Consider the following 14,628-nt stretch of genomic DNA (forward strand, 5'->3'; position numbering starts at 1 on the left):
GAATATTAGGGTACTCCCTATGGCATCTTCTGTGGTGTTTCTTCATCAGATTGCACTGATGAATGGCTGCAATGTGTTTTCTAATAGAGGGTGCAGTTCTGCCAGGGAAAGAGTTCTGAGTCTCTGAGGAATGTCTCATGAGGGCTGTCAGAATTGGAAATGCTCTTTCTCTTTCTGGCAGATGCAGCTAAGTCTTCAGATTCAGAAGATTCAGCTAAATTCTTCTCCTTAAATGTCCCACTGCTCCTTCTCCATACTTGCTCATACTCCATATGGAGGGCTGTGCCACCTGCCTCAAAGCAGTTCTCATGATTCTTGTTGCAATCAAGATTTCAAAGTGCAGAATGAAAAAAGGGGTTAGGAAAGGATCCTTTAGCTTTATTATCTCCTCCTTTATGGAACTGCCTAATCCACACTTCGAAAGACTGCCTACACATTTATATGGATGCCTCCTTTGAACATACAAAATATAAAAAAAGTTGACCAGCTTCTGCTTTGGGTGTCTATCTCACAGGAGAAAGCATTTAAAGGCAGGCGAGACTACTGCAGGAATAGAAATAATATGGAAACTCAAATCATGGCCTGGTAAAACAAAATGTTGTTTAAATTGTTGTAGATATATAATACTTGTGTCTGTCTTTTAAAGGAGATACATTCTCTTGGAGCTACAGTGAAAGCACTGATGTAGCTGAGATGAAGGATGTGTCCCAGGCTCTGATCAAACTTTCAAAGTATAAAACCAATCACATGCTTCATACTTACCCTTTCAGTTCAGCTTTTTTAATTTTCTGCCCTTTTGGCAGAAACCATTAGAGCCAGTAAGATTTGTACCCAAGGGTGATCACTAGATTCACACACTGAATTTCTTGGTTTATGTGTGTGCCATTGTAGTGGAAGAACAAAGTGTTACTGGTACAGCAAGAAACTGAACATGGAAATCCAACATTTGAAGCATTTGATCCTTTATTTCTCTACTCAGCTTTTCCATCAGCAAAATTGGATTATTATGTTCCTGGTAAGTTTACATTTATGATTTGAAATGCTGAGAGGAAAATATAAGCACTAGCAAGTTACAAATACCTTTTTTAACTTTACAAACAGGAAGTTCTGTAACCCTCTTATTTGTGGATGGAAGATTGGGGTTTTTTTTTTGAGTCCTCAAGTAATGTAAACATGAAATAATGCAAATACTGTTAGCCAACAAAAAAATAAAGTTAATAATTTTTTGAGAAGTTCAGAACTGCTATCAAACTGCACAGCATTTATCTCAGACAGCATTTGTTAGAAATTTTATTTTTAAAGTATGAATATGAAATTTAAAATAAAACATAGCTTACAAAGTCAAAAAAGAATTTTTATATACTAGTCCAGTCAATTTCATTTTTGTATATTTTAACAGGTTTTTTTTCTGTTCTTAATTTTTCTTTCTAAAGTAGCAACAATGGTCAATCTATTTATTTCATTTTGGATAAGATAATTTTAAATCTTGTTTTACAACCTGAGCACAAATGTTAACCTGTACAATTTAGCAGGAATGTTTGGAAATGCAGAGATTTTGGATCAGTCGGTATTCTGCCCTTTACAGATAACAGATTCAGGACCAGAGTCTGAGCACCGTCATTCTTAGCAGATTTGCAGGCACACCTGTCTGTGCTTTAACCAGCCTGAATTTTTTTTTTTTTTTAATTTACCCTTTATAGTAGGTTGATCCTCCTACACTCCAAAAGTCACTAGGAGTGAGTGCAGGACCTTACCAGTACTCATACCTTACCAGTAAAGATTGTTGTTTTGAAGGATTGGATCTTTTGATCCTATTTTTTCTTGGGCTGATTCCGGGATTGAGTGGTGAACCATGTGAAAGCGGTGTGTCAGGGAGCAAGAGTCATGCTCTTGTCTTTGTAAGCTGCTTTCCAGCCTGATTTCCTGGGGTGCACTCTGGCTGGGGCTACATGGCACCTTATTTGCTGTTTCTTAGTTTCATACCTGCTCCTGTTATAATATAATTTATTTCTCAGCTTGGACACCGGGAACAGCAGTTCCTCTCCTCTGGAGCTGTGACTGCTGGTGGCGTGAATAGCAGAAAGCATTCAAAGCAGAGGGATGACAGCCTAAGTATGAACAAAAGCTGTATGAGGAGGAAGCAAGTGCCCACCTCTGCGAGCCCTTACTGGGGACCTTCTGGGCAGTCTCCCCTCCCACTGCAATTAATGGGAACTCAGCAAACTGCAAAAGTTTCCAGCATACCAACAACAACCATTGTCTAAAATAATATTTAAAATCTGTTTTTAAAACACGAGAAAATGAAAGGGGTTGTTTTCTTTGCATTTTAAGATGTTGACAAGACTCCTTAGAACTGAATGGGGCTCTGGAAAGGTCCCCAGAGCTTTCATGTGTCACAAAGCATTGCATCCTCAGTGTGTCTTTTCACAGTCAGCCAGCAAAACCCCCATTGTCCGGCGGGAGATGTATGTGCCCCTTTCATCCCGCTCGCTGCTCTCTCCTCCGCACACTGCTGGCTCCAGCACCTCTGCCTTCTCCCTTCCTCTCCCCTCCCCTTCCCCAGGGGGCCTGGGAAACTTTGCCGTGCCACCAGTCCCCACGCACAGGGATGCCTTGGAGTTGTCAAGGCGATCTGGAGCAGAGCCCCTGTAATTTCTCCCAGCGTGTGCGCTCACACAACATGAATGGGAATGATTTTTTAAGTACTGATGGGGAGGGAGGCAGGGAGGCTGCGGAGAGGGAAGGGAAGAAAAGAAAGAAGGGGGTAGGCATAAATCTGCAAAACTGCAAAAAAACCCCAGCCTTTACCCCTGTCTCCTTCCTTCACCTACCCCTTCCCTCTCTCGAGAAGTAACACTGTGTTTGGAATAAAGATGTGAGAAGTTCACCAGATTGTCGCAGATCAAAGAACAATTTTCTTCCTTAACAAAGATGTTAGAGAAGAAATGAAAAAATTTTAGAATATAGGAAAGGAAAGGAGAAAGTAAATGCATAATTACAAGAGGAGAAAGAGAGAGAAAAGATTCAGGGAAAAGGAGAAAAAAAAAATCTTGTTAGGATGACTTTAACAATTCTGAATTTTAAATCTGACAGTTCTGATTGCTCACCTGACTTGATCACTGTTCTGTAAATTGGCATGAACTATTGATTCTATGAATTGTCATGAATAGCAACTAGATCATGAATAGTTACAATATTATGACTAGTTTTATGTCAATTATACTTTTTTATATTGTACTTAGGATTTTATATTATACAGAATTCTAGAATATACCAAATCCAGAGTTGCTGCTATTTTTAATTTTCTAGATATTGAAAACATGCTGCACATGATCTTTGTGTAATCTTTAGTGCAGGGCACACTAATGCAGAGGGATGGTACTCCTGGAAGACCAAGCATAAAACACTGAGCATGTTTTCTTTAGATAATGTTTAAGCCGAACAGCTTTGAATCTGCTTGTTCAAGAATAAATTCCAAGGAAGTGTTTTAAAAGCTGAAATGTAGAACCTATGCTAAAAGTCCTACAGCTTCAAAATACTTTCTCCCTTTAATTAGCACTAAAGAAACAACAGAATAAGCTGATTTTTGAAGAACAGTTCAATGTCCTCAGTGAGCTATTTCAGTCTTAGGTTTTTTAATTTTTCTAATTTTCCCTATTACACTAGAAAGTTTCTACCTGTTGTTTTGAATTTTTTTTTTTTATTTATTTTTAGAAAGAAGAAATATCCATATTACACAATTAGATGTAAAATGCTTTTTTCCCACAACAATAACTGGTCAGCAGCTGGTATGCCTGAAGCCCTGTTTCTGTTTGTAAACTCCTAGTCAGCAAAGCATCCTTGGGTTTATATTTGGCTCCAAAATTAATCACTAACTAACAAACGAGAATCTTTAAATAGGATCTCTTTTCTTACACTCCAAAGTAAATAGCAACCCTTGGAGGAAAAGCAGTCATTATGTAGGATTGATTCCAGTACCTTGGGTGATTTTATCTTTCCTCAGAGCAAGCAAGACTACCACTGGGAATTGAGGGTTTGCATGTGAGCATATACATTTATGCATGCCTATAAATTCAGTTTGAAAAAGGTTTAAATGCTCAGCCACTGCTTAACATATTGAAAGTCCCTGTTTCTGAATATTTTTGCTGCACTTTAAAAACTTTTGAAAAAGCTAGTTTATGTGTTTGCTTTCTTACACTAAAATTCGTGTTGGTTTTAAGCTTTTTCCCTCAGTGTACTTGGATTTTTGTTTCTTTAAAATCCATTTTGATGCATAATGATAAGAATTTTAAATATAGAACATTTCAGTTGGGGCTGAAATGGTCATCTAGGCCAACTAGACTTCAGGACTGACCAAAAATTAGAGTTAATAATGACCTTGACTTTTTCAACACTGACAGGTAAGGGTTATTAGCCACCTCTTTGGGAAGCTTATTCCGGTATGCTACCTCCCTCGCTGGAAAGAAGTGTTTCTTAAGGTCCAGTCTGAATCTACCCTGGTGCAGTTTGAACCATTCCCACTGGTCCTGTTACTTGATACAGGGAGGTGAGATCAGCATTACCCTTTCCCCTTCCTCTCCTCAGGAAGCTGCGGAGAGCAGAGAGGTCATTCCTCAGTCTCCTTTTCTCCGAACGGGACGAGCCCAAAGTCCTCAGTCACTCTTCACAGGGTGACTGCTGTCTGCTCAGCAGGGGAGAGAGAGAGAGACTGTGTGCTCAGAGCCCAGGTCTTGGCTGAGCAGGTTCCCATCTGTGGGCACAGGACTGAAACCCTCCAGGTCAGGATTCTGCCCAGATCTAGTAACATGTTGATGAAAATGCATAAAGTAATGAAGCAGTTCTGAATGGGTATGTAGAACAAACTCTCCATTCTGGTCCTCACACATATTGACTCCTTGAAACAAAAAAAAAAGAGGATTTCTCTGACAGTGATGAATTCTTTCCTTATTCAGCATGTTAGAACTGAATTGATGGTGCTTCCTTGCCAATGGAGATTTTTATATAAATTCCCTTTAGATGTTTTGAACTAAGTCTTTATACACAAAACATTATTAACAGAGCATCTTTTTATTCCTAATTATTTTCCTGTTTACTTTTTATAGTCCCTTCATTAGGAAGTTGCAGTTGCTTGTTAAGGACTCCTATGGTGGAGCAGCAATAATGGCAACTGTTGACTCAGGAGTGTTGTCCTAATTTTGTTTCTTTAAGGTTGTCTTTCACTCTCCTAATGAAGCAGTCTCAAATGGGCTACTCCCACCCCCTACATCCACTAAGCACTGTGTGATGAGTAAACTCTCAGTGTGAGACCATGAGAACAATCCCTTTTGTGTATGTTGATGAGGATTTGTGGAAATGAATAACACTGGGCAAGGTCATGGTAAAATACGCTGACAGAAAATTTGCAAGGAAAAGCAATAGTTAGGTAAAGGCAGTGGAGGTATTGCCCAAGTTTAATTAACATGATTAAGCACTAAAGCTTTATCCTAATAGCAGCTGAACATGTCCTCTGTGATGCTGAACATTCCCAGAAAACAAATTTCGGCTTTGACATTTGGGCCCTTCACAAGATCAGTACAAATTTTTAGCCAATCCCTAGATTACAGTTTTTAATAATGGTAACAGTAAAATAATAAAACTGCAAAGAAAAAAGACAATAACATGTTCAAAGAACTATATGTATATGTGAAGCTAATTAATATTAAATCAATACAGCTAATGATTTCCTAAAACCACTTAAAATATATGTATGAAATGTACCTCTGTATGCCTTTTTACATGAACTGATGAGACAAGTTGCTCCCAAATCTCAGTTTAACTTATCTTTGTTTAGTTCTGAATTTTTAGATGATGACATTAGATACTATGTTATTTTTTCCCAGTTCTGTTAAGAACAGTGGGCAGAGGAAAATTAGCAGCTGTATTTGATCCAAGATTATGTGACCATGATTAAACCAAGCTGACTAATGAAACCCATGGATGGGATATAGTAATGCAATTCAAAGAGCCAGTTAAATGGCTAAGAGTGGCTCCTAAATGACTAGCCTTGCCCCACAGCTTTGCAGTCCCACACCATCCTTGCCAGAAACTATCAACTTTGGGTTTTGTAGTGTTAGTTTGTTCTGACAAACTAACTTGTCATTTTGAATCACCCCAGAACTGTGTCACATGAACACCAGAACTTTTACAAGGGAAGCAGAAGGAAAACTAGCAAACACCTGCTATTTTAGCCAAAATTCATTTCTTAGAAGGAGAATGTTTGTGAAACCATGGCACAATAATGTCTGAACATCATTGAGTGACGTAAATGGAAGAGGCCCAAATAATCTCTAGTGCCTTTATAGTGAGTTTTACCTTTCAGTTTACCATGAATAATAAAAGAATTTCGTTGTGGTTCATCACTGATTAAAGCTCTTTCACTAAAATAGCTTCTTATTCTCTGGTGTCAGTGCATTTTAATTGTTATAAAAATTATGACAGTAATCCCTTCTGACACAGCAGGGAAATATATTCTAGAGTATTGGTTAAAAACTTACTGAGCTTAAGGTTCAAACAAATAACAATTTCCATGTTTGGGTATTCCACAGCCTTACTCTCTTTTTGCTTATTTCAGTGCAAAAATAATTTGATTGGTGGCTCAATGTCCAGATGGAGACCCATGATGGATGGTGTCTCTCAGGAGTCTGTGCTGGTATCAGCACTGTTTTATATTTTCATCAACGACACAGACAGTGGGACTGTGTGCAACCTCAGTAGGTTTGCAGATGACATCAAGGAGAGAGGTGTTTGACATGCCCAAGGAACAAAATATCATCTAGAGGGACCTGGACAAGCTCAAGGGGTGAGCCCAGGTGAACATCATGAGGTTTATCAAGATCAGGTGCAAGGTGCTGCCTGGGTTAGGACAACACCCGGTATCAGCACAGGCTGGGCATGAACAGACCCAGAGCAGCCCTGCCCAGAAGGTGGGTGAGAGGCTGGGTGGGTCAGAGGCTGGACATGAGCCAGCAAAAGAAGCATAATCAGCAGGTCAAGAGAGGTGATTTTCTGTCTCTACTCTGCCCTCATGAGGCTCCACCTGCATGGGAGGTGAAGAACTGCATCTGCCTCGGGTCCTCAGCACGAGAAAGACGTGGGCCTGTTAGAGCAGGTCAAGGGGCCACAAAGATATCAGAGGGATGGAGCACCTCTTATTTGAGGACAAGTTGAAAGAGTTGGGGTTGATCAGTCTGGAGAGCAGAAGGCTCTGGGAAGACCTTTTAGTACCTTCTAGTACATAAAGGAGGTCCAAAGATGGAGAGAGACTTTTTAGTGAAGTCTGTTATTGCAGGAAAATGGGTAATGCTTTTAAAGAGGGTAGATTGAGGTTGGACATAAAGAAGACCTTCTGACAGTGACGGAGTTGAAACACTCTTGGCCAGAGAGATGGTGTCTCTCCCATCCTTGGAAACTGTCAAGGCCAGGCTGGAGAGGGCTCTGAGTACCCTGGTCTAGCCAAAGCTGTCCCAGCTGATTGCAAGGGGTTGGACCTGTTGACCAAATAGGGTCAAGGCCCCTTCCAATGCAAACTGCTCTGTTTCTTCCTTTAAAACTCTTTGTCAGTATGAGTCACTGAGGGCAGGGAAGAATTTCATAAACCTTGCCAGACACTGCTTGTTGTAGCTAAAATATTTATTAACAATGAAGTATAATGTCTCCTGGTAAAATGAAATATGTCAATATGGAACACTTGGTACATCTACTGAGTGTCAATGATGCTTACATTACTACATGAAGACTCCTGCAGGATTATGCTCTTCTGCTCTGAAAAGTGTAGTTGGCTTGCTTTTCAGGTTTGCAATATAACAGGATACATTTGAGGAACCAGTAGGAAAGTACATTTCCTGAAACACATCTGCCTGAGAAGGACCCTGCTGTGGGGCTGTTGAGATACTCATTTAACTCTTCACATTATTCCGTCTTTTGCTCACAGTATTGGAATGTGACAAACAATATGCTTTTTGAAGGGAAACTAGGGAGTAATTTATCTTCTTTATGTGTGCTAAGCAGAGCAGGAGGGAGATGCAAGCAGGGATTCACAGCAAGCCATGGAGCAGTGATTAGTAACAGCTGACAGTCTCAAACCAAGACTCTCTTTCTTTGGTTACCTCATTGTAATAACAGAGTACAAAGAACTGACTGTCTTCAAGCCAAGAATCAGAGACCCAGGAACACAGAAAATAGCAGCTCAAAATTTTTTTTTTGGTAACAAAACACTATTGCTACCTGCACAGCGCAGTTCTGAAAAGACATCCTTTCATGTCCAGACACTTGGACTAAGCCGTCCTGGAAATAGGATTCTGATGTTGGACATAAAGCTGATTATTTTCTGTGTATGGAGTGAAAGAAATAAGTGTATTTGTTTATGAAAGAGCATAATGTAACATGGTGAATTATTTCAGTTTAATCAGGAAACAAGTCTATTTTGATAGTTGATAAGCCAAAGCATTCAATTAGTTTAAATCCTAAAGTGCATGTTGTTGCAAGAGTGAAATAAATATGGTAGTAGTTGTAAGACTTTTATCCTGTTCCCAGAGGACGAAATATTAGTCTTCATTTATCCTGAATGTATTGCCAAAAATACCTGCTTTAAGCATGAAAGGCACTGCTTCCTATGAAGCGATACAAGCGATAAAATTACCTTTGCCTTCTGGATGGTGTTGAGCACATTACTCAGTGCTCCAGAAAAATGCATAATGCAATTTCTCAAAATACATGTGCAAAGTTTTAATTTTCTAAAATGCTGGTCTGAGTTTTGGCAGACTGTGCCAGGAGTTCTTCATAGACATGTTTTTGTATGTGCAGCACTTACTAAGCAACACTCCACAAACGTACACTGCTTCTTGTATCTGACTCGCTTTATACAGTGTGATGAAACTGCAAACTATTTACTGTACTAAATCACTCCTTATGTACATTATTTGATACTGAAAAAATAGTGAGAAATTAGAGGTGTCCGTAAGGGAACAGGAGCTAGTAGTACAGTCTAGTGTGTAAAAAAATAATTTGCTTTTACATCTTGGGTATGTAACAAGTGCCCAAAGGAACACTTATATGAATTAGTGATAATAAAAAAAATGAACATAATTCTAGTCAGACTGATGCAAGAGTTAGAGAATGGGAAATTAAAGTTTCCCCACCAAAAAAAAAAAAAGAGAGGTGGAGGTCTATCTGTGTTAAAAACAACAAGGGTTTTGGGAATATTGATCTGTAACTGCTCAGGGCTCTTTGCTGGAGACATCACCTTCTCACTCAAAATCAATCAGTATTGTTGAGAAACCTGTTCTTGGCTTCTTCACTGAAACTTCCAATAGTAGAATCTATTGCAATGATAGTATCTTACTTGGATATTTGTCCATTAGGATCCGACACTAGTTAATTTTATAAAGTTCATGCAGCAGCCATCATTTGGAAGGAAACCTTGCCCAGGTGGATGTGACTCCATAAAGAATTGAATCAATGGTGGTGTGTGACTAATGCATCTGGTAACAACTTAGTCTTTGCATTTCTGCTTGGATTTTTAATTTTAGCACAATTTTTAGAACATGGAGAGGATTGTTTGTTAATTCATCCATACTAAGATAATTTGGAAACAAATGGTGTGACATTGCCTTTAGGTATGTATAATGAGACTTGGCTTTTTTAAGTAATCTGAAGTTCCACTAGTAACTGTTCACTCACAAAAGAACCTTCCATAGTTTTTCTTGTTGTAGCTACTATCTATTCTTGCAGCAGTTAATTAATAATTAAAATAGCTCTGCTTTGTTGTTTTGGTTTTTTTAAATAAATCTTGTCAGTGATACAAAAATTATTTGTGTATCTGTGTCCAACCCAAAAGTTCCAATTGCTTATTTCGTTTTCAAGCTAGCGTTTCATTCATCTGCTGCTGTTTTTCCCATTGATCTTCCATGAGCTGCTCATGGAGCCAATGCTTTCTTTTTGTCTATGTTGCACACACTTTGCTGGTGTTTATATCTCCTCATAATCCTTTTAGTTTATTACATTCCTCCCCATGTGACCTGCGTTTTTTCAGTCTGCACTATTTTGCAGCACTGTGTATGCTTCCATGGGCTGTTCTTGATGGGTTCATACTTTGTTTGCTGACTTTTCTCCTTTCACTCTTCAAGTATAACTTTTAACTCCCACCAAGTTCAGTTGCTGACTGCACTGCATGCACTAGACATAAATTGCTTTCAATGAAACTCCATGGCATCACTGCTATTCTGCTCCCCGTAGTGATAAAAGTCAGCTCAGTTATCTCTCTGTGGCAGTGATCTTGATACAACAGCTTCTCAGTCTGAGGAGGTTCGTCCTGAAAGACATTTCTGCCCAAGCCTGTGCTGACATTTGTGCAGAACCTAATGCAGCGATGCCTCAGTTCTTCTGGGAGTTCAGGCACAAACAAGATGCAGTATCTACTCATGTCAAAAGGAGATACATAAAGCTCATTCATGTCTCTAAGTCATTAGTTGAACTAGAAACAGCAGAGAAAAAAAATTCTATAGACATTATTACGTTTATGAACTTGTACCATTTTAAAACTCCATTTGTAATGCATTAGTTAGTATGTTAATAATAAATGAGACTATCCTAATGCATAATATTATAGCATTTTTCCTTTTTTTATAGGAGTAAATCAGAACCAAATTACACTCTAAATTCCCCCCAAGAATTTAATTAGTAACAATCAAATCAAGTTTAAGGAAAATATAGTTTCTATTTGTGAATTTAAGGTCTTCTGGTAATATGCCATATGAATACTAAGGAATCATTACTTTAGCTGCAATTAGTCTATTGTGTTTTAAATTGTCATTATAATTTGGAGAGGTTTTTTCACAATTCGGTAATGATGTTAAGGCTCTTCTGAGAACTCATTAAGAAAGTGTGGAATTGGAGTTTCATGTGAACAGCCTTTTGTTTTCCTGCTTTTCTCTCTTTTGTTTCAATGACCTCTTGAACTTTGGGTCACTGATTCAGTTACAGCCTTGCAACATCAAAGACGAACATTTTTTTCTTTGTATTTCTTCATCTTACAGACTTGTAGGAGGGAATGGAAAGGAGTTAATACTTACTTTGGAATGCCTGACAGTAGCAATCAGTACTTTTTAATAATATTATTAAGCTCTTTTCAGGATGTTACAGTGGTAAGTAGAGATGAAAAAGAGGGTTTGGCATCCACAATTCAAGCGCTATACAGTTGCCATCTGGGCATTATCGCTTTTTGGCAGGATTCAGAATATGAATCTCTATGACAGGTCAGAAGTACCAAAGAAAATATCAGCTGATTTCAAACTAAACACGTGAAGGTTACTCTTATTACTGGACTGTGATGTTCTGTAGAACAGAAAATTAGTCTTTTTTTTTTTTTTTTTTTTTTTTTTTTACTTTGAAAGATTTATTTTCTTAATGGATGATAGTCCTTTTCAAAGGTTCATTGGCCATGAGATGGATGTTAGCCAGGCTTAGTAAGAACATGTTCTATAACTTGGTTTTCAGAGTTTGGGGAATTAAGACATACTGAAATTGTAAAATCTGGACAAAGCTGATTGTCAGTGCAAGAATGAATTAGTGCATTAATGAAATAGCCATTCATTAGGTGAACTCTTGACCAAAACCTACTTTCTCTCTAGCTCTGAAAAGAAACTATATTCAATGGAGAAGCTCTGATATTATCTAAGTATTCAGAAATAAGTTGGAAGTGGGTGGTGAAATATCAGAATAAAGAATTCAGCTTTGCATGTGAGTAAAGAGAAAATGAGAGAGCTGTTTGTGGAAGAAGAATCAAAATCATTATGTTAACTGTGGTGCAAATAATGTACTAGTAGTGTTATGTTGCACTTTTGTTTTTCTTATCTACCACCAGTAAGGAGCTACTTGTACCACTGTCTGAGGATGAAAAAATGCATTTATCTGAAAAAGAGTTAATCCTGTTTAAGTGTACAATTATAAAAAAACAAGGTCTGATTCTGAAAATGTGATGAATTGAGGCATATAAATAAATATTTGTGTTAATATTCTTAGTCCAAAAACCTCTTCACAACTTGTGATACACCTGAAGCCTTTCAAGATCTTCAGTGAAGTAATGATGAATAATATTGCTGGAAGATGAATGCCAGATATAATAAATCAGAAACTAGAAATCATGTTCTCCAAATACTGGAGTACTGGTTTTGGTTAAACCTCAAAATTTTTTCAAATAAGTGCTCTCTGTTGTGTGACTCTTGAGTTTTCAGAATATGGTCAGGATCTATTTGTGAGCTTCTTTTTACAACCAGAGGCCTGGAATTTAGTTTGCTTTGATTTTTGACTTCCGGAGATGATGGTCTTTAAGAATAGCATTAAGGTCTGAAAGCTTCTGTTAGCACAAATGTTGAGTTTTCTTTATTTGCATGTTAATTCCTCAGTCTTAGAATTGAATTGCCATTCAGCTGTGTGAAACTACAAAGAACTTTACCTTTTCCTTTCTACATTATAGTACTTTTTTTTTTCTCTCTCTCTCTTTTTCTTTTTCACAAATCTCTCTGTATTCCAGCAGTTTTTACTTGTCTTTGTAGATCATTATTAGTATATCTTCCTTGGATAGACTCCTGCAGAGAAAAGGGTCTTTTCCAGATGCTATTGATAGAAGGAATACACAGAACTTCTGTGTCTGGTAATCCAATGAACCAAAATGTCAAAGCTTGTCATCCCAGGTGCCTTTCTTGCTAGTTTGCTAGATATAACTGTGCCCACACTTGTAAGAGCTGCAAGTTTGGGGTGTACTAAAATGCCTTTTTTTACTAGGCATGCAAAACTCTGAGGAATGAGTGTTTGTATTAACTGGACATGTCCCTCTTTCCTTTGGAAATGCTATGCTTTGCAATGACGTGCACCTGTCCAAAATCAAAACCACTAAAAATTCAAACCCTGTTGACCTGAGGAATAGTCAGACTGACAACTCAAGAAGGGACTACCTTGAGGACAGGTAGAGACTTGCCTTTTTGGCCATTTCTGGAGTTCAAATGTCACTTGGTACCTCGCAGAGACTAATAGATGTGATTTTGGGTAAACTGGTGTAGCTTTGCTGCAGTGTGTATCAGCAGCATCGTTCAGTCACACCTGGGAGAACCAAGTCCTGGAGAGAACCAAAGGAAAAAGGGCTTGTGAAATGGAGAAATGTGCCATCAGGGAGGCCCAAGTGAGCTATTTGATGCAGTGCATGGAAGTGGCAAGAGTATGCCCAGACTTAGCCCAAATGGATGCTTTCTGGGATCAGCCACCATCACAAAACCCCAGTCATTTCTGGGGTCACAAGAGTTTTTCACCAACCTTCAGCTGTATATCAGCTGAACCCTACGCTCACCTGTGTGAAGATAAACAGATCTGACTATGTGAGACTGAAAAGGTTTGCACCAAGAGATTTTCCACCCAATTAAAGAAGACTGGCAATTCTGTGAGGAGATTCTAGGCTGCAGCAAACACTTTGCAATGTTCATGACTGTCTCAGGCATTCATCTGGAGACAACATTGCAACAAGGAATAAGGAGAGGGTATTCTAGCATTCTGCCAGCCATGTCTCTGCAAAAAGTTAAGAACTAAGGAAAGGAACTATGATACAACTGGAAAGCAATTCCTATCGATGAGTCTGGCTCTTATATATTTGCAGTGATTATCTTTTGAGTCATTATCTGCACCATATAAAGCAGCATCATTTATATTGTGTTGCATGAATTTCTCAAGATCTGAGAATATATTCAGAAACAAACTGTAAGTAAAGGAAAAAACATGCATTACCAGGAGTGTCTGGATGAAAAGAATTCCAGCACATGCAGGTACTGCTTTTTCATCCCCTGACATGTAACTCAAGTCCCAGATACTGCTGGTCCTCAGTTATATATGTAGTCTCAACAAATTATTAGAGATTTTTGTTCTGAGTGTTTCTGTTTTCTCTTGCTCTCCACCAGTGAGAGCTGTGGCATGTGGCCAGAATACTAGGATGAACAATTACCTGGGAAGCATTCCTCCCCTGCCAGACAGTCCAACATCTTACTGGAATCCGGACCCAAGGCTTGAGTCCTGTAAGTCTTGTAGTCCACAGTGGCTTTCCTCATTTTCCATTGCTCAGAATTCCCCACCAATTTCCACCAATGGTATCAAGACATCAGCATTCAGTACCTCTGCCTCCAGTGATGGTGATAATGATGGATCTACCTTATAGAAGTTTATAATCCAGATACAGGTCTGAAGGACAGTGTATAGCAGATCCAACAATTAGCTTTGAGAATTAAATGGAAATAATGTCATAGGTCAATGACTGTCCCTTATAAAAAAGCAAAAAAAAAACAAGCACAAGAGTGAAAGGAAGGCTAGAGGAACTAATGATAGTATCACAGAATCATATTTCTGAGACTGACAATATTCTGTGTGTTCCACAATAATCTGTCTAGCTGGTGCAGTTATTCAGAAAGTACTTTGTGTTTTGTCACATTTCACAGAGCTGATGAGACAATGATATGTGTTACTTCTCCTGGAGAACAAGTACTTCCAGTAACATTCCTGGTGCTCTTAAAATTGAGCCTCAGGAACTTTCTTCCTTGGATTCTTCCAGTTTTC

The 14,628-nt window shown here is 38.5% G+C and overlaps 1 protein-coding gene across 4 annotated transcripts in view; it reads right to left on the bottom strand.

The window, feature by feature from the left end:
* Window positions 1-14,628, bottom strand: part of SLC1A3 (solute carrier family 1 member 3) — a 61,944-nt gene that overhangs the window by 19,310 nt on the left and 28,006 nt on the right. The window lies entirely within an intron of this gene.

This window comes from Poecile atricapillus, chromosome Z, assembly GCF_030490865.1.
Source record: "Poecile atricapillus isolate bPoeAtr1 chromosome Z, bPoeAtr1.hap1, whole genome shotgun sequence".
In the NCBI taxonomy this organism is placed as follows: Eukaryota; Metazoa; Chordata; class Aves; order Passeriformes; family Paridae; genus Poecile; species Poecile atricapillus.